Genomic DNA, 21,366 nt, shown 5'->3' on the forward strand with positions numbered 1-21,366 from the left:
TCAAAAAAGGACTGAAGAACATGGAAGAGCATCCAAATGTGAAAAACCTCATCATTTACACAGGAGCACTTGATGTTGTGATGCAAAACTCAGAAATTCTGAAAGAGGATTTTATTCAGTTGCTGCACAAAGATCAAGATCTCAATATCAAGGTGTTTCTCAGCAGACCTCTACTGTCAGTTCAGGGTTGACATGAGAGATTCGGTAGACTGCTGATGCTCAACAAATGGCTAAAGAAAGTATCTGCTGCAACATCTGTGAATTGTATCAACAACTTTAATATTTTCACAGAAAGAAGGCATCTTTTAAAGAAAGATAGATTTTGTCTTAATAGGTCTGGAGTACAACTCTTTATTTTCTATTCTTTGAATCAGACATCAACTGCCTCGGTCACAAACAGGAGACAAGAGAGAACAAAACAACTGATAGGACAACTGCTGCCTGCTGAGATAAGGATGAACCATGGAGAAATGAATGACAGACTTCTTCATCACAATAACAAATGAAATATTTCCAGACTGCAGCAGGACAAGTGGAACCCCCCCATAGCCCCAACAAAGGACCCAAAACCTTCTTCCCCCCAAACCCCACCCACCTCTTCCTTATCTCCATTAAGCCCAGACTCCCCTCTCCTGGATTTTACTGACAACATAAAAAACCTTGTCAAGATTGGAATACAACTTACTCTGCCAAAATCCCACATTTTCTCCACAAAACGCCCATCAATGTCCAGCTCATGACGAGCCTGTTTGTGGTCAGGATGTTCCAGAAACATATGTGTGATATGTAAAGGGCGCATATGATAAGACTACCAGCAGTGATTATGTCCAGGAAAATCTTGGGCACCCGATGGTAGAATATTGTAATATTTTTGTGCTAATACCTAACGTAATACGTACATGACAAACAATACGATTAGAAACAATAGACAGAAATTAAACTTAAAATCTGTTCCTTGTTATGCATAACTTAACACAGAAATCTTACCAGCCACTAACTCACTTAAAGTGTGACGCCATTAAGCATTGGATCTTTATCATGATTTATTTAATCAATGAATTTATTACTGAGCATAATCCTGATATGTTTTAACAGAAACATGTTTTCAGTGTTTCGGGGACATCCACATAAATGCAGACTGTGGAAGAACCACAGTGCTGGTAGCATTGAGGTATTATTGTACCTCAGTGCAGCATTCAACACTGTTGATCATGGTATATTCCTAGAGCGACTGGAGAACTGCATCTTAGCCATTAGTCCTGACCCTTTGTGCAGGTGTGAATACACTTAAGCGAACTCAAGTGCAGACCAAACAACCAGACCGAGACCCACTTTTTAAGGTGGTTATGGTCTGCTTCCAAACGAACTCTGGTGCGGTTCGCTTCGATCCGACTCAACTACAGAAAACATACGTCTCTTTGTACTTAAAAAGCCACCATAGCAGTGAACTCTATACTGAAATCTTACCTGGACCGCTCTCTGCTTAGCAATGCTGTTGTCTGCGTGTTTTAGCTCGGTGCAGAGCACGCAGTCTCCTTCACTTGTAGCACATATTCTCTGACGGGGTTCTAAAATTATATATAGAACGTTGCAAAATCTGTGTTAAATAAGCTGCTCTTGACCCTCACATTGATATTACAGCTGTAAACGACACAAATATGCAGAACGGAGGAGCTGCTTGCGGGACTTCCACAATTGTTTTCCTCCATTTCCCAGTCTGTGCTCTGTCATTTCCAATGGGAGCAATGACCGTCACCCAATGTTTACAAGGCAAAGTTAATTTTCCAAAAGTACAAGGTGAAAGTGTTTCCACTGTGAGATCCTTTGCTGCTGTTATGCTGGCAAATAAGAGAAGTACAATTCAGTCATTTATACTTTTTCTTGATTTTAACATTTTCCACAACATTTTCTTTCCATAAAAAGCTAACTGTGACCTTTGTCCATCGTTACGATGTCAGAATGGCTGTGGCAGCCGCTTACAGGTTATTACAACAAGGTACTAAGGTCTCTGAAGGGTAATTGGAGCTGAATAAAAGAATAACCTGAATCTACACCTTTAGCTCACCTAAGTGCAACACGTCCCATGGCAATCTAAAACTTTGTCTGTTTTCCTCTGTCAATTTTTTTGAGGCACTCAATCAGTTTAAAGTCAGGCTAGCGTCTCTCCATAGCCGAGGCATTTTGTGTCTGCCATATTGGAAACAGAATTTAGGGTTGCGTTTATAAGAACGCGTCTCCATAGGACTTAATGTCCTGTCAGTCATGCCTTATATTAGTGGCTAAAGCCCTCTGACTGTTCCACTGGATATTTGGACATGCTAGTTCTAACCATTTATTAGCATTTCCTCAAAACAAAGACCAAAGATCTGGGTTTCGTTGAAAGGAGTCTTTAAAGTTGAGATGGTTTCATGAGTTTCTTGCTAAAAATGTTGCTTAACCACACACTTCATCTCAACTTTCTTTGCCCTATGTCGACGTGTGTGAGAAAACACTTGTTTGGTTTCATCATTTCTCAGAGTTTTCACCCCTTGTTGAAAGCAGGTGTTATGTAGATTTGACTCATGCTACTTAAGTACTCAAAGACTGGTCATCCTCAGCTCACTGTTCTTGGTTTCTCAAAATACAGGTCCTTCTCAAAATATTAGCATATTGTGATAAAGTTCATTATTTTCCATAATGTCATGATGAAAATTTAACATTCATATATTTTAGATTCATTGCACACTAACAGAAATATTTCAGGCTTTTATTGTTTTAATACGGATGATTTTGGCATACAGCTCATGAAAACCCAAAATTCCTATCTCACAAAATTAGCATATCATTAAAAGGGTCTCTAAACGAGCTATGAACCTAATCATCTGAATCAACGAGTTAACTCTAAACACCTGCAAAAGATTCCTGAGGCCTTTAAAACTCCCAGCCTGGTTCATCACTCAAAACCCCAATCATGGGTAAGACTGCCGACCTGACTGCTGTCCAGAAGGCCACTACTGACACCCTCAAGCAAGAGGGTAAGACACAGAAAGACATTTCTGAACGAATAGGCTGTTCCCAGAGTGCTGTATCAAGGCACCTCAGTGGGAAGTCTGTGGGAAGGAAAAAGTGTGGCAGAAGACGCTGCACAACGAGAAGAGGTGACCGGACCCTGAGGAAGATTGTGGAGAAGGGCCGATTCCAGACCTTGGGGGACCTGCGGAAGCAGTGGACTGAGTCTGGAGTAGAAACATCCAGAACCACCGTGCACAGGCGTGTGCAGGAAATGGGCTACAGGTGCCGCATTCCCCAGGTCAAGCCACTTTTGAACCAGAAACAGCGGCAGAAGCGCCTGACCTGGGCTACAGAGAAGCAGCACTGGACTGTTGCTCAGTGGTCCAAAGTACTTTTTTGGATGAAAGCAAATTCTGCATGTCATTCGGAAATCAAGGTGCCAGAGTCTGGAGGAAGACTGGGGAGAAGGAAATGCCAAAATGCCAGAAGTCCAGTGTCAAGTACCCACAGTCAGTGATGGTCTGGGGTGCCGTGTCAGCTGCTGGTGTTGGTCCACTGTGTTTTATCAAGGGCAGGGTCAATGCAGCTAGCTATCAGGAGATTTTGGAGCACTTCATGCTTCCATCTGCTGAAAAGCTTTATGGAGATGAAGATTTCATTTTTCAGCACGACCTGGCACCTGCTCACAGTGCCAAAACCACTGGTAAATGGTTTACTGACCATGGTATCACTGTGCTCAATTGGCCTGCCAACTCTCCTGACCTGAACCCCATAGAGAATCTGTGGGATATTGTGAAGAGAACGTTGAGAGACTCAAAACCCAACACTCTGGATGAGCTAAAGGCCGCTATCGAAGCATCCTGGGCCTCCATAAGACCTCAGCAGTGCCACAGGCTGATTGCCTCCATGCCACGCCGCATTGAAGCAGTCATTTCTGCAACAGGATTCCCGACCAAGTATTGAGTGCATAACTGTACATGATTGTTTGAAGGTTGACGTTTTTTGTATTAAAAACACTTTTCTTTTATTGGTCGGATGAAATATGCTAATTTTGTGAGATAGGAATTTTGGGTTTTCATGAGTTGTATGCCAAAATCATCCGTATTAAGACGATAAAAGACCTGAAATATTTCAGTTAGTGTGCAATGAATCTAAAATATATGAATGTTAAATTTTCATCATTACATTATAGAAAATAATTAACTTTATCACAATATGCTAATATTTTGAGAAGGACCTGTACTGTCCACTACTTTGGACTTCCTATGTAGTTTCCATTTGCAGCCAGGAGTGCTATAAACCTTTACCTACCATCTTTTTGGGTAGCTCTACTGCAAGCATTTACCTAAAGGGAGTAATCAGTTTTTGGTTGACTGTTACCACTGTTACCAACATTCGGAAAACATTCACCTCACTGTTTATTTGCACCTCAGTGCTGATGTTTGTAACCCAGATATCTTTAAAAAGGTCGGGCTGCTATTGAGGAGACACCTGACTTTAACAGCTTGTCTGCTTTTCTATTGACTCATGACAAATTTTTAACCTGAAGGCATTCAAGCCTCCATATAAGGTCAGGAAAGAAAAACCATATCTGTTTTTCTACCATCTCACATTTCTACCTTTTCATTCTGCCTTCTTGTTCACTTTAGTTTAGACCAGAGAATAAATTGGTGCAGTTTTCAAGCCACATTTGCAGGTATGAACCAGGCAGCTTGTAAACAGTATTTTTCTCTCTTTACCTTCCTCTCTTCTAACTGTATTGAGGTGCTCTTGTCAACATTTTATTTTTTCCATATGGATGAATCCCTTGAAAAATAAATCCTTTCTCTCAGGCTGGAGGACTTGTGGGGATTTTATGAGCATGTCAGGGCTGCACTGAAAGATGTGACATTGAGACCATATTTGTTTCTCTGCAGCCGGCGCCGGAGGCGGTGCTTCATGACCTCATCAATCGCCATGCAATAACGATTCCACCTCTTGTGATCAACTGCTTATAAAGTTAGCTTTATAGTAGTCAATAAGGTAAAAATAATCAAGTATTTAATTGCCCCAATGTATCTTTTAAAGAACAGTAGAGAGATGCATCTAAAACGTGTTCATAAAGTCTAGAAATAAGATTTAAATTTTACATAATAAATGAATGAATGAATTTTAGATAATAAGTCATTCCAACTCTGACATCCATAAACTCTCAATATAACAATATATCTATATTTTGAACCTGTTGTAACAGCTATTCTTAAAGTCCAGATCCAATCTGGATCCAAACAAATCAATCTAAGACCACACCTTGCTGTCCGATTACACTCAGCTGAGACCCATCTGACAGCTGACATTAAGTATTACATTCAAATGGAAGGGTTTATTATATAAATCTGAATAACTGTTTAGGTAATTATAATAATTAAAAAAATTATTTATAATGCACTTTTCATTCCAAAGAATCTCAGAGTGCTACAATTAAAACACAAGAACAAAACAACACTAGAGTGCAATAAGTATTTAGCAGTTAAAAGCTTTCCTAATTAAGAGTGTCGTAAGTCCAGACTCTGCACTTCTCTCAGCGCTGGAGGAAGGCTCTACCAGAGAAGTTTAAGTTGGATGCAAAATGAGACTTGGAGCCAGTAGAGGGAGTAAAGGATGGGTGTGATATGCTCGTACTTGCGTACTTGCATGAGGACTCTTGAGGGATTGTTCTGAATATACTGCAAGTTTTGAATGTTTTAAGAAGAGATCCCCATAAAAAGTCCATTGCTGTAATCCAGTCTGGAGGAATCAAACGTATTGATACGTTTTTCTGCGTCAGAGCGGGAAAGAAGTGGGCGGAACTTGGAGATGTTGTGAAGGAGGTGGAACGAGGTCTTTGATACATTCTTTATGTGGTTGTCAAAGGTGAGTTGTTGGTCAAACCTGACACCTAGGTTAGTTATTGAGGGGGAGAGAGTAATGACCTGGCTGTCAAAGGAGAGCTGGGATATTGAAGAGTTGGTGATCTGGTGAGTTGTGCCAACAAGTAGTGCCTCAGTCTTACTGCTGTTGAGGTGAAGAAACTTGCTGTTCATCCAGTCCTTAATCTCCTCAAGAAGCAACATCATCCTATGCTAATACACAATTAAATACTCAAAGATGATGCTAATATTTGATTAAATACACAATAAATTTGGTCAATACACGATTAATTAGAACCACAAAGTCCTGCAGTTTTTGTATGGAAAAAAACTCCAGTAATCCTGTTTTTATCAGTTTGTGTTGAAGTCCAGAGTCAAATGAAGGTTTCACTTTTAGTTCTGTTTGGGACGTTTGGGCTAAATAAAGATCTTTGTTTTTAAGAGACTCTGCAATAAGATGCCATACATAAAACTGCAAGCAGACAACTGTTAGGTATAAAAATAGGGGAAGGTAGTGTTCGATACAGTAGCATTAAAAATACCACTTTCAATTATTTTTAACTGTTTTAGTTATCCCACATATTAAGATTTAAAACAGTATTTAGTTAAACTAATCTAAAACTAAGCTGAATGTCAAATTCAACAGATTGCCTTTTAATGCTCACCAAATGTAGGTCAGCTGCACTTTCTGATTGGATCAGAGTCCACAAATTGCTGACCTGACTACTTATTTAGGAAATAGTCGATGAAAACCTAACAATCTCCATCTTGAACCTAACTTCAGAGTCTTATTCTGGGTTAAAGCTGTTGGCTTCTTTTAGTGTTTAGGAACAGTTGAGCCTTAATGTAAAGTCAAGTTAGTAACGCATTGAAATAGACGTGATTATTCACAGCGTCATGTTTTGCAGCCGTTTCTAAGGATAGAAGAAAACAATCTTGGTGTACATTCAGTGTTGCCTTTACAGACATCATGGAGGGCCTTTGTTTACATCATGATTTGCTGTAAACTGTTAATGAGCTCAGAGCAAAACTATTTGTGGTGTTTACTTGTATTAAATGTGGCTGTGTATGAGAACCCTGAATAGGGTCTGAATAATACCCTAGCAAATATCTCATGGAAGCACTATACCAACCATACAGTCATACTCAATAAATTAGATTAATATTGAAATGTTAATCTATTTCAGTAGCTCAGTTCACTAAATGAAACATTTTATAGATGAAAATCCACTCAGACTGATGTTGTAAACCTTTATTTCTGTTCATTGTGATTTTCTGCTTAATTAAAACACGATGAAAATTTGATTATTACATCAGAGCATTAAAAAACATTTTAATACAGAAATGTTGGCTTAATGAAAAGTGTGTTTGATTACTGCTTAAAGGTTTTTTTCAAAACGTAATTTTAATCTGACAAATGAGCCTCATCAGATGGGATTTTCTAATTTACTGAACACGGTTATATATCCCGCAGAGACCAGCAAAACTGGCACCATCACCACCATCAACTGGTCCAGCACAACAGCAAAGTAATTATGACACAAAGACGGAGGTGCCCCCTAGATATTTATTATAATAGTGCCGTTATAGAGAAGGAAATACACCTCTGGCCATCTGCTTCAAATAACATGCATAACTTATTAAAAAGACCTGAAAGTTGATGTTGCTTTGTTTTAAGAAAACACTTAAGTGTGGGTGAAAAATCCATCTCCATAAAGATGTTTATTGATGTCTAAATGTAGTTTAAAAAGTTGTCTTCAAGCTGGACTGTCAACGGTTTAGTTTTGACTAAATTTGGGTCGCATCTTTTTTCCAAAAGAAGAAAAAAGAAAAAGGGCTGAAAGATCTGCATAGATGTATAACCAAACATTTTCAGTCTCAAATTTGTCTTTTAAATTTACTAAAATGTTAAATCTTAGTAACTGGCCACTGGGAGTCCCTGATCTACACTCATTATGAGATACTATGATCTAACTGAAAGGCTTTGACTAGGCAGGTGGGCTGAGGCGGCAGGAAGAACCACATGCAAGGGTGACAGCAGAGAGAAAGGCTGACATATGCTCCCTCGCTCTGTGGCCTGGCCTTCCTGCTTCATTGCACAATATGGCAGAAACATGCATTTGACTCAAAAAAATATCCTCACAGACGGCTAATCTATCGTCATCTTGGTCGTTCCTGTGGCCTTTATCATCTCCCTTTCCTCTTGTGTAGCTCAGATTGCTCTGAGCTATTTTCAGGAGAGCTTCTGTGTCTGGGCCATGAAAAAACAGCCAGTTAAAAGGCTAAACTGGGCTGTTGTTTATCCCAGTGGGGTGGCTGAATATATCTCAGTTGTCTCAAAGTATCAACCAGTGTTGTTTCAGCTTGCAGTCTGAATCCAGTCTTCTCTATTCCAAACTGGGCTTCTTAGTGCCTGTCTTCATGTAAAGATGTGGAGAAATCTTCTTTGTTACAGATTCAGTTAAAGTTGATCCAGATACTACGTTGTAGTCGTAGTTGCATTTTTGGGATGTTTCTGACAGAAATGTCACAAGTAGCCTTGCAGTTACTGATATCTTAGCTTTTGGCTGGAGGCATGAGGTCTGCAGAACCTTCTATTCAACAGGGCTGCAAAAGGCTTTTGCCTGAAGTAGTTAGACTAACATCTATTTTATAGCATCAGGACACAAGTGACTTGAGAGGCAGCTTCCTCACATGCAGAATGTTTGTTAGGAACTAAGTGCTCAGTGCAATGCTCTGTAGGGCAACTTTAAAAGTAACACCAAAACAAAAGAAGAGGACTCCCAGCTTTCACTGGACTCTGCTATTTGGGAACATTAAGGTTTCTCATGCAGCTACAGTGGTGACAAAAACGGTGGACCAAACCAGAACTTTGTCAGCATACGCATCTTTCAACAGTGATAAGGTATGTAGCTTAGTCTGCACTGATCTGAATTACTCAGCTGAAACAACATCAAGGTTAATGTAAACATCATGAATACTGGAGACAAATCTGCTGAGGTCCGAAAGGCTACCTGTAGCATCCGATGAGCCCAAACGCTGTAATGAGATGAAGGTCAGAGGAATAACAGCTGCAGATGTAAATACAGGAAGCAGATGCTGTGTTCTAAGAATTTCATTAGTGTCTTTCTAGGTACTATTTCATGCAGAATTCTGTGAAAGTATATCGAATGATATTGAGATGAGGACTTGAAAGTTGCTTTAAGCTTTATGCTTTACAAAACAGTCACGCTTCTATTGTTCTATGCATTGCATTGTTTGCATCCCACAATGCAATGCATACCTGGCTGCAGAAGGACACGTGACTCCATCTAACAGGTTCACCTGTGTCGGATCACGTTCACACCATAAAGGATCCACTCAGAGTTCGTTTGGAGACGTACTGAGACCAGCTCCTCCAAGCAGTCTCGGTACAGTTGTTTTGGTCAGCACCTTAGAGCGATTGCTGTGTTCACATCTAAACAAACGGACCGCACCAAGAGGGGAAACCAACCACTGTTTTAAAAAAAAAATTATATATATTTTTTGATATTTTTCCATACATAGGTACAATCTTTATTGTAACAAAGATTGATTTTATAATTTTATGTGTTCATGCATGTATATGTAGTAAGAATGATAACACATTGCTTAAACCATTGGTTTGCAACTTCATGCGTCTTAGGAACTACGTTGATGTTGAATTCATACAAAATAAAACTGAAATAATTTGTTCTTGAAGCTGAGCTCTGTGCTGTAATTAGATCTGTTTTAACCAGACACTATCATCTCAATCTCTGAGTGTCCGCTGGGTGTCCTGAGGCAGGTGTATGTCTCGATCCAGCAGCCTGCAGCAGTTCAGCTCCAGCCTGAAAGCCTGGACCCAACCTGTTCAGTCATTAAGCAGCTGTGCTCTCTGAGAACTCGTGCCAAACTGAGACCTGTTGCCTGATGAATGAGGTGCTCTCTTTTACTGCTTAGGCCTCAATACATTTTCCACGTGTCACAAAAAAGGTGCAAAATAGACCTAAAATTAAGACAAAATGAGGCTTTGGGAATTTAAAATGGCAAGTATGTTGCACAGTGACTTCATCCTATCAGAAACTGTGTAGAACATGCAGGTCAGCATAACTTGTGTTGGGACCACAGCCATGGGTTACAAAAGGCCAGTAATAACTTTTCTGTACTTCCAGCACAGCCAGAAACGGAATAACAGCAGACTTCCCGTGACGTCACTGTCCGAATAAAAACCCCGCTTTTGCAACAAACTGACCTCTTCCACTGCTCCCCAGAGGAACTGGATGGAGGGACAAACCGACTTAACTCTTCAGACTGGATCTAAGAGTGACATGCGATCATGTGCACTAAGTTAAGTAGGAATGAGGTTAGCTGCAAGTTAACCCTTTGTTCACTGTGGATGCTTCTTCGTCGCTCGAACAACTTTTCCTCAGGACGGTTCACGTAAGAGGTTGTGTTTTGGACAGAGAGAAATAGTTTAGAATGAAATAATCTGAACATTTTTCATTTTATGATGTTTGGTTTTGTTTATGTTGAAAACTCAGCTATCTTAGTGCTAGCAGATTATCTGCTCAGCACAAGTGCTCAGTTTATGTTCTGTGTTTGTGTTTTTTTTTAAGTTAAGACAAACTTTATTTAAACACAGAAGATCGGCCATAACGCGCCATCCACGCTTATGCATTTTAACCCTTTTATTAATGGTATTTTAAAGGTATGTGTTTGATTCTGATGGTAAGCTATAAGCTTCTTTTGTTAGCGCCAACCGCTAACAGCTAAGAACACGTGCTTGCCTACTAAAGATCATTTACCCAAAAAGGCTGTTAGTTTTACTTATTTTATTATTTTTACTAAACTTGATAACTAATAATATTTCTTTGACTATTATTTTAATAAATAAAGGCAGCTAATTAAACACCATTGAGAATTAATGACACTACCACCTTACCATCACATTTAAAATATTGCCATGCTGTATTAAAGCAGTGTCACCTCATATATTACAACCATAGAGGATGGATGGTACTTAAATAGTTGATAAACATTTAACCAGACAGTTCTTTGCAATATGCCTGTAACTTAAAGTAATGTTGCAATAACCATGGAGTGCTGTCCTACTGCATATTACCTCAAACACACATACCAACAGGAAAGTTTGGTGGAGGGAACATCATTTTCAGCAAATGCCACTGGGAGAACTCATAATTGTAGGAGGGATGAATGGACGCATGTACTGAGACATTCTTCATGAAAATCTGCTGCCGTCAGAATAATGATAATTATTCTGATTAATAATAGTGATCATAATAATGATGATTAAATGAGGGTGGATCTTTCAGCAAGACAATGATCCCAAAAGCAGCCAAAGTAGGTTTAAGTTAGAATAACATAGAGAGCTGCTTGACTGGCCACTGCTTCCAACAAATTCAATAAGTGTTTACATCCCTGCGGTTATTTGCAGTTTTTCCACTTCTTGTTTCAATTCAATTCAGTTTTATTTATATAGCGCCAATTCACAACACATGTCGTCTCAAGGCACTTCACAACAGTCAGGTTCATACATTCCAATTAATCGTAACCATTGAACAGTTCAGTCAGATTCAGTTATTTATTCAATTGGATAAAATAATTTTCTGTCCAAGGAAACCCAGCAGATTGCATCCAGTCAGTGACTTGCAGCATTCTCTCCTCCTGGATGAGCATGTAGAGACAGTGGACAGTCACTGGCGTTGACTTTGCAGCAATCCCTCATACTGAGCATGCATGTAGCGACAGTGGAGAGGAAAAACTCCCTTTTAACAGGAAGAAACCTCCAGCAGAACCAGAACCAGGCTCAGTGTGAGCGGCCATCTGCCACGACCGACTGGGGGTTTTAGAGAACAGAGCAGAGACACAAAGAGAACAAGGAAGCACTGATCCAGGAGTACTTTCTATGGGAAGGAAAAGTAAATGTTAATGGATGTAGCTCCTTTAGTCGTTTCATCTAGAAAGAAAGAACAGATCAACTCTGAGCCAGTTTTCAAGGTTAGAGTCTGAAAGAGAGAACATAGAGTTAGTCACAGTAGAAGCTCAGTCAGTAGCCATGTCTAGGAGAGAGAAAGGGTTAAACACTAAAAGACAGGGCCATGTGGGTCATCGGTAGAGGGTGAGTATTAAGTTGTTGCCAGCAGAAGCTTGGACGATGCCCCTCTCCAGAAAGGTGTCACAGGTAGACACAGAGTCAGGCCAGGTGTAGCTTCTAGGAAGAGAAAAGAAAGAAAACAAAGTTAAAAGCTGAAATAACAGCAAATAATGCAAAATTGGAGAGTAGTATGAGAATGTAGCAATGAGGGTGAAAGTGGTCATTATGTCCTCCAGCAGTCTAAGCCTATAGCAGCATAACTACACAGATAACTCAGGATAACCTAAGCCACTCTAACTATAAGCTTTATCAAAAAGGAAAGTTTTAAGCCTAGCCTTAAAAGTAGACAGGGTGTCTGCCTCATGGACTAAAACTGGGAGCTGGTTCCACAGGAGAGGAGCCTGATAACTAAAGGATCTGCCTCCCATTCTACTTCTAGAGACTCTAGGAACCACCAGTAAACCTGCAGTCTGAGAACAAAGTGCTCTGTTAGGAACATATGGACCAATCAGATCTCTGATGTATGATGGAGCTAGATCATTAAGGACTTTATATGTGAGGAGGAGAATTTTAAATTCTATTCTGGATTTAACAGGGAGCCAATGAAGGGAAGCTAAAATAGGAGAAATATGATCTCTCTTTTTAATTTTCATTAGAACTCTTGTTGCAGCATTTTGAATCAGCTGAAGGCTTTTAACTGCATTTTGTGGACATCCTGATAGTAAAGAATTACAATAGTCCAGCCTTGAAGTAACAAATGCCTGGACTAGTTTTTCAGCGTCACTCCTAGATAGGATATTTTTAATTTTGGCAATGTTCTGGAGATGAAAGAAGGAAATCCTAGAAACCTGTTTAATATGGGATTTAAATGACATGTCCTGGTCAAAAATAACAACAAGGTTTTTTACTTTATTATCAGAGGTCAATTTAATGCTATCCAGGTTAAGTGATTGACGAAGCAGTTTATTTTTTAAAGACTCCGGTCCAAAGACGACAACTTCTGTCTTGTCTGAATTTAGAAGCAGAAAATTTAAAGTCATCTAAGTTTTTATATCTTCAAGACATGCTTGTAGTCTATCTAACTGGTTGGGTTCATCAGGATTTATGGATAAGTAAAGCTGAGTATCATCAGCGTAACAGTGAAAATTTATTCTATGCTGCCGGATAATTAGACCTATTGGAAGCATATATATAGTAAAGAGAATTGGCCCAAGTACTGAACCCTGTGGTACTCCACAATTAACCCCGGAGTTTAAAGATGATTTATCATTTACATGAACAAACTGGAATCTGTCAGACAAATAAGATTTAAACCAGCCTAGTGCTGTTCCCCTGATCCCTACAGCATATTCCAGCTTTTTAAAGAGAATATTATGGTTGACTGGATCAAATGCAGCACTGAGATCTAACAGAACCAGAACAGACACAAGTCCATTATCTGAGGCCATAAGAATATCATTTCATTGTCCAACCCTTGTATGACTCTGTGTAAGTTTAGCAACTGTACTAAAGAGAAACCTAGGATTATTCTTGTTCTCTTCTATTAATGATGAGAAATAAGCTGTTCTAGCTTGGCGAAGTGTCTTTTTATACAACATTAGGCTATTTTTCCAGATTAAGTAGGAATCCTCTAGGTGTGTAGAGCGCCATTTTCTCTCCAATTTTCTAACATTGTGCTTTAAAGTATGCAGCTCTGAATTAAACCAGGGAGCTAGCCTCCTATGAATAATTACCTTCTTTTTCAAGGGGGCTTCATTGTCTAATGCATCACGCAATGATGAAGTAACACTATGAACAAAAGAATCAATTTGTGAAGGGGCAGAAACACAATTATTGCCCTCCACTGTGCTTTTCAGTGTTAATGAGGAAATTAAAAGTGGAACAGATTCTTTAAAGGTTGTTACAGCATCGCCTGATAATGATCTACTATAATGAAATTTTCTTTCAGGTGTGGAGTACTCAGTTAAATTAAACTCAAAGGTTATTAAAAAATGGTCAGACAGGACAGTGTTATGAGAAAATATTTTACTTTACACTCAATGCCATATGTCATCACAAGGTCCAGAGAATAACATGTCATCACTGGTCAGATCAGGGAGGGGACCAGAGAAAATTACGGAGTCCGACATTGTTTTGGCAAACTTACACACCGAAGCAACACTAACTTTGGTGACGTCCGATTGACGTAACCGGGTGTCATTACCGCCAGCGTGAATAACAATCTTACTGTATTTACGCTGATCCTTAGCCAGCAGTTTCAGGTAGGATTTGATGTCGCCCGTTCTGGCCCCTGTTTCTAGTCTGTTCTTTTCTGCATATCCAGTTTGTACATTTTTTTATTTCTCCCACTCAGTTGCATATTTCTTTGAATCTAAGTTTGCTATTTTTAATAACTGTACAGCATTTATTTTCTTATGTTGTAAATTTGCGCTTACTGCAGTCTCCTATTTCACATTTCATTTTTTAAAATTTTATTTTAATTTCACGTGAGTCTGCATGCCTCCATTTATTTGTCTGTTACTTTGCTGCTAAAACTCCTGAAATCTTCCACTGAATGGTAATAAAGGAGATTTCTTGTTCTTGTTCTGTTCTTCTGTACAAGTGTAGGCTGTCTGAATCTGTAAACTGCATCATTGCCACACTGACCAACCCTGGACTGAACTCACTGTGATACTTTTCTATTTTATGGACTCATTGGCGTTTGAGCCTTTTTAGAAAAGCTTTTTCATTTGCTGTGTTTTTGTAGTCTCAGTCTTTTGGTCTTTTGTATGGACCACATCTTGTGGTCCATACAAAATAAATAATAATAATAATAATAACATTCTTTTCTAAAAATCTATGGAAAAAAATGAATTCATAGAAAGGGCTCACGGAACTTTCAGGATTTGAAGATGGTTTGTGTGGACAAATGGGCCAAAATCACACTTGACACAATATGTCAGCCTTCCTTAAGTTGTCATCACCAACAAAGGCTTTTTGTACAAAGTATGAAACATATTTCAATAAACATGTTCAACACTTTTTCCCAGTGTCATTTCATTCCATGACACAGAACATAATTCATGAACTTTGATGGACCTCTGGTAAGAATGTGTTCAGTACTTATTTTTCCCACTTTACAGGTCCTTCTCAAAATATTAGCATATTGTGATAAAGTTCATTATTTTCCATAATGTCATGATGAAAATTTAACATTCATATATTTTAGATTCATTGCACACTAACTGAAATATTTCAGGTCTTTTATTGTCTTAATACGGATGATTGTGGCATACAGCTCATGAAAACCCAAAATTCCTATCTCACAAAATTAGCATATTTCATCCGACCAATAAAAGAAAAGTGTTTTTAATACAAAAAACGTCAACCTTCAAATAATCATGTACAGTTATGCACTCAATACTTGGTCGGGAATCCTTTGGCAGAAATGACTGCTTCAATGCGGCGTGGCATGGAGGCAATCAGCCTGTGGCACTGCTGAGGTCTTATGGAGGCCCAGGATGCTTCGATAGCGGCCTTTAGCTCATCCAGAGTGTTGGGTCTTGAGTCTCTCAACGTTCTCTTCACAATATCCCACAGATTCTCTATGGGGTTCAGGTCAGGAGAGTTGGCAGGCCAATTGAGCACAGTGATACCATGGTCAGTAAACCATTTACCAGTGGTTTTGGCACTGTGAGCAGGTGCCAGGTCATGTTGAAAAATGAAATCTTCATCTCCATAAAGCTTTTCAGCAAATGGAAGCATGAAGTGCTCCAAAATCTCCTGATAGCTAGCTGCATTGACCCTGCCCTTGATAAAACACAGTGGACCAACACCAGCAGCTGACACGGCACCCCAGACCATCACTGACTGTGGGTACTTGACACTGGACTTCTGGCATTTTGGCATTTCCTTCTCCCCAGTCTTCCTCCAGACTCTGGCACCTTGATTTCCGAATGACATGCAGAATTTGCTTTCATCCAAAAAAAGTACTTTGGACCACTGAGCAACAGTCCAGTGCTGCTTCTCTGTAGACCAGGTCTGGGGAATGCGGCACCTGTAGCCCATTTCCTGCACACGCCTGTGCACGGTGGCTCTGGATGTTTCTACTCCAGACTCAGTCCACTGCTTCGGCAGGTCCCCCAAGGTCTGGAATCGGCCCTTCTCCACAATCTTCCTCAGGGTCTGGTCACCTCTTCTCGTTGTGCAGCGTTTTCTGCCACACTTTTTCCTTCCCACAGACTTCCCACTGAGGTGCCTTGATACAGCACTCTGGGAACAGCCTATTCGTTCAGAAATGTCTTTCTGTGTCTTACCCTCTTGCTTGAGGGTGTCAATAGTGGCCTTCTGGACAGCAGTCAGGTCGGCAGTCTTACCCATGATTGGGGTTTTGAGTGATGAACCAGGCTGGGAGTTTTAAAGGCCTCAGGAATCTTTTGCAGGTGTTTAGAGTTAACTCGTTGATTCAGATGATTAGGTTCATAGCTCGTTTAGAGACCCTTTTAATGATATGCTAATTTTGTGAGATAGGAATGTTGGGTTTTCATGAGCTGTATGCCAAAATCATCCGTATTAAGACAATAAAAGACCTGAAATATTTCAGTTAGTGTGCAATGAATCTAAAATATATGAATGTTAAATTTTCATTATGACGTTATGGAAAATAATGAACTTTATCACAATATGCTAATATTTTGAGAAGGACCTGTATATTAGCGGTTTGATCTTGAAATTAGGGATTTGCGATCCCAGGTATATTTATGTTGTGACCGGTATCAGTAGTCATTGACCAAGCTCCTGTTGCCTGCAGTATGCTCCACCCCCAGCAAGACATGCAGCCCTGTTTTGCAAGGTTAACTTTACTTTTGCAGATCCTGGAGTTTTATGGTTCTTTAATTGATTAAATTTGGATTTGTAGGTCAGATCTGAGCTTTTTTTCTTTTTACTTCTGAAAGTGACTTTCATAGAGAGACTCCTACCACTTCTTTGTCTCGTTGTCTCCACTTCTCTGACCTCAGCTGTTCACAGACGGCCCAGTTGTAGCAGAGAGATGCACACAGAGCAACTTGATGGGAAAATTCACAGGGGTCATTAATTTTTACGGTTTTAAAAGAAAAGTGCTTAGTTTCTAAGAGCAGCTTTTTCTCTAAGTTTTGGTCCACACATGATTAACTGGAACTCCACTGAAACATTTTAAGTGCTGAATTATTTCTGCTCATAAAAGCGAGGAGTAAATTTTCTAACTTGGCTATTCAGCAATATGCCTTGGATGTAAACACTGAAGACCTGGGATGTAAGCTTTATGTTTTCAATCAGGTATTTGATAAGCTAGACGTATTTTTACATTATACTGCCTTTCTTTATCAATGTAACTCTGGTTCAACAGGAGCAGAAACATCCTGAAACAACTTTACCCTCAAATTTTCCTGAAGTCAGCAGATGCAGTTAAGCCCAGAATTATTCATACCCCTGCCAGATTTATATTTAAAGTAATACTTTATTTTTACCAACATGCTTGTTCTTTGTTTTGGAGCGGTTCAGCCAGAGTTCTGACTTTAATCTAATAGTAAAGTTGTGGAGGGAGCAAAACATTAGGGTGGTGGAAAGGAGGCCATCCAACCTCAAATATTTGAACCTCATCACCAAAGAGAAAAAGTCAAAAAACCAGTATAAACATGCAAAGAAGTTTCACCTGTCATTTAACAAAATGTGAAATTAAACGGAACAGAAAAATAATAGTTTTTTTAGTCTTTTTTTTGTTTTGTTTCAGAGAATCATTTGTTTTCTGTCATAAATAATCTTTGGTCTTTGCATAATTCATACCTGACCAGCGACTCTGAGATGTGATTAGATCCGAGACCATTACTAGTAGAGCATTAATAGTGTTTGAGATTCTATCCTTTTACAAACAAGGAGCCTCTGCAGTGATATAAGGACTAAAATTAGCCCTTTTCCATCTTTGTGTTTGGACTCCTTCTCTTGAGTTGTCCTTTTGCGTTGACAGAGTCGACTCGGCATCATTTGTGTGGCAGCATTTTAGCTACAGACAAGATGTGAACGATTATATATCGTCCACCACAACTGGTTTAAAATACTGAAGTTTGGATGTGCTTTGCTGCTTCTTATCGGTCCTAAAATAGAGGACTTGTTCTCAGTTATTATGGAATCCGGATCGCATTTTATCATTTCTAGATCACCTTCTAAATACTTGGACTGATCAAACCTGAACTGGAGGATTTTCCATCTAATAAAAATACTGCTTAAGATTTAATAAACCTTGTCTGGATTTGAGAAAACACCAAAAATTCCCCAAAATAATCCTAAAATATTAATTTGATAAATACTTCTATCCATAAAAAGTGTTACACAGTGTAAACAAACCTAAACATTTTCCAAGCAAATGTTTGTGTGATCAAAAGTAGAACAATCAGAAAAATATTGAGATCAATTTACTGAGAAATTACTAAACATTTTGCCACTGAGCCAGGATCAAGCCAGTAATACTGAATGAAAACCAGCAGCCTAATGTAATACTGCAGGTAACTAATAGTGGTTTGATGTGAAAGAAAATATGTGTTGTTTTCTTATTTCAATCATTCACAATTAAACACTGTGAAGCCTTCAATTAGGCTGCATTTGAAAAGTCTGCAAAAATTAAACCAATAAAAATATAAGGCACAAATAATTTTAGGCACAAAAAAAAAAATGAAAATCATTTCTAACCATTAGGCTTCAAAAATTGATCATAAAATATTACTGAACCATACAGAAAGTCTAGACCCCGTGATTTTTCTTCAACAGTCCGCGTCCACCTGACGGTCCAGCTCTGGGTTGAGACAATCTGCGTTCACTCAGGGTTGCGTTTAACAATGCTTGGGAGGTTTGTTGCGTTGCAGCCTGAAAACCTCCCACCCAAAACATGTTGCCACACAGTCTCTGTGTTTGAGTCTTTTTGGAGCCATGTACGGCCATTGAAAGATGGGTTCAGTAGCTCCTGTTAATATTCATAAATGCACATGGAAGCAAAGGCTTGGTGAATTTGAAGCTTTTTTCCTTCTCTTCTCTTTGAATCACTGATTTTGGATTATCTGCAGGCCAGCTTCACTAGTTAGCACCAACCCTGAGATTTCACACACATGCAGGGGCAGAGAAGCACATCCTCAGCACGCAGCTACTCTCATAACCAGTGTTACAGCGCCCTCTGAAGGCCGGCCAGAGAACAACCAATCGTTTTGTTTTGTCTTCAAATCCTCTCATGTAAAATAATAATTAAAAAAAAGAGTAATTTCATGTATAACATGTAAAGAGTCTTCCTCTCCTTTTGACGCTCTGCCTTCACCTACGTGTGTTTATTTGGCTTTAGTTCCACGAGCAGCTCTGCCAACTCATCGTATAATCCACAGGGTGAATAAAAATGGATTTGGCTGGAGCAGACTCACAGTAAGCTGCCTTAAAGCAAACCAGCAGAACTGTACTCAACCCAGATTCTCTCATGTACATCCTCATTTTTAGTACTGTTTATAAAACCAACTTTACAATTACATATAAATATTTCCCTCAAATAGACTGAAGCCAGAAGTACAAACAGCTCGGATGTTGACCTAAGCATCTTCGTCTCAACCAAACCCCGAAAGTAAAAGATTATTCTCTGTGGTAAAGGTTTCTCCGTAAAGAGCAGCAACATAATTTTACATGGTTCCAGAGAGTGTTAGGGAGGGAGTGTTTCCTGGCACAACGCTCTCGCCTCCCTCCATCTCCAGAGGCCTCACATGACAGACGGGTCGCAGCGAAGCCACAGTTTAAATCCGGTGTGCAGATGGACACCAGTAGTTGTTCTAAATCCTGAGCGCCTTGGCACCAGGCAGACACAGAGAGACAGTAACGTTATTAGGTCAGTGTGGTGGCGTCACTGTGGATCACATGTGGGCCAGACGGAGCAGTGTAGCTCAGGTAACAACAGTCGGATGTTTTTGGGTGAAAAAGCTGTCGTGTTCTCTTGTCATATTTGGACAGGAGTTTCTTTTGGATTGTAAATGAAGACAGATACACTGCTGTGCGAAGATACTCCTTCAACTTCACATCTCATCACTACTACAGACATCAATGCATTTTATTTTAATTTTATGACTTGGAATATAGTGTTTAACTTTTTACAAATAAAAATCTGACAGTGGCATGCATGTGTTTTCAGGCCTCCTGAGCCTCTACATAGTTGAGCCATGTTTTGCTGCAGCTCCTTTGGGCCTTGTCTCTACCAGCTGAACACATGTAGAGATGGGAAACAGCTGGATTTAGATCTGCACTTTGGCTAGGCCATTTTAGTAGATGAATAGGCTTTGATCTAAACCATTGTGTCTCTAGCTGTACCTTTGTTGTTTTGCTGGAAGGTGAACCTCCACCTCAGTCTCAAGTCTTTTGCAGCCTCTTAACAGCTTTTCTTTCAAGATTGTCCTGGATTTAGCTCCATCCTTCTTCTCATCCACTCTGTTTAGCTCCTCTGTCCCTGCAGAAGAAAAGCACCACCACAGTATGATGCTGCCATCATCATGTTGCATTATGGGACAACACTCATTCAAAGCCCGGGATGTTCTTTTAGAACCTAACCCTGCTTTAAACTTCTCCACTACGTTGACCTGACCTGTCTACTGTGGTCCTTGGTCTTCATGATGCTTTAATGTTCTCTAACAAACCTCTGAGACCTTCTAATATATATAAAATTATATTAAATGACAGATGTATGGACTCTGTTTACTAATTCAAGGACTTTTCAGATAATTGGTTGCTCTGGATTTTATGAAGGGAAATCAGATTGAAAATCTTTTTTTTTTTTTTTTGTAAAAACAAAATGCATCATTTACACTACTTTGAGTCCATCACATAAGTCTGAATAAAATACATTTAAAGTTGTGGTTGCAATGTACAAAATGTGAAAAAGTTTAATTGGTATAAATATGTGTGCCAAACGCCGTAGAACCAGAGGACCAGATACATATTTAATTTGAATCTTTCCTTCATTCCTCTCTTCTCCCAGAGTTTATCCGAAAACATCCTAGTTTAGACGTATCCATAGTCATGTTTTTCTTTTCCTTCTTTTAAATAACTGGTCCGGCTTTAAGGTTTTTCCTTCTTTTCTTTTGGACTTATTTTAGAGCCGTTTTAAAACTTTACAAAGCTGCCAGATATCCTCAGGGATTCGAAATGTTTGAGCCAAAACAGTTTGAATTATTTTCGGAGGGGGTTGAAGTAACTTGGAGGCTGGAGGCGACGGTGGAAACGTTCTTCTCAGTTTTAGTTCCTGATGAAGGGGATAAAGAAAAGCGCCATATCACTGAGGAGAGAGAAACGTCTGAGTGTTATAAACAAGATAAAAACTTTCTAACTCAGTCTGATTTT

General features: G+C 39.4%; 1 long non-coding RNA gene across 21 annotated transcripts in view; it reads left to right on the forward strand.

The window, feature by feature from the left end:
• Nucleotides 1-21,366, forward strand: part of LOC124864918 — a 273,328-nt gene that overhangs the window by 116,725 nt on the left and 135,237 nt on the right. Inside the window, exons 6-7 of one of the 21 annotated variants that reach the window (XR_007037407.1) lie at nt 4,908-5,013; nt 7,354-7,368. The exons of 19 other annotated variants lie outside the window; for them this stretch is intronic. This is a non-coding gene — a long non-coding RNA (uncharacterized LOC124864918). Of the gene's footprint in view, nt 1-4,907; nt 5,014-7,353; nt 7,442-21,366 lie in introns of those variants that run through there. One more of the 21 variants, XR_007037399.1, reaches the window with a different exon arrangement.

This window comes from Girardinichthys multiradiatus, chromosome Y (assembly GCF_021462225.1).
Source record: "Girardinichthys multiradiatus isolate DD_20200921_A chromosome Y, DD_fGirMul_XY1, whole genome shotgun sequence".
In the NCBI taxonomy this organism is placed as follows: Eukaryota; Metazoa; Chordata; class Actinopteri; order Cyprinodontiformes; family Goodeidae; genus Girardinichthys; species Girardinichthys multiradiatus.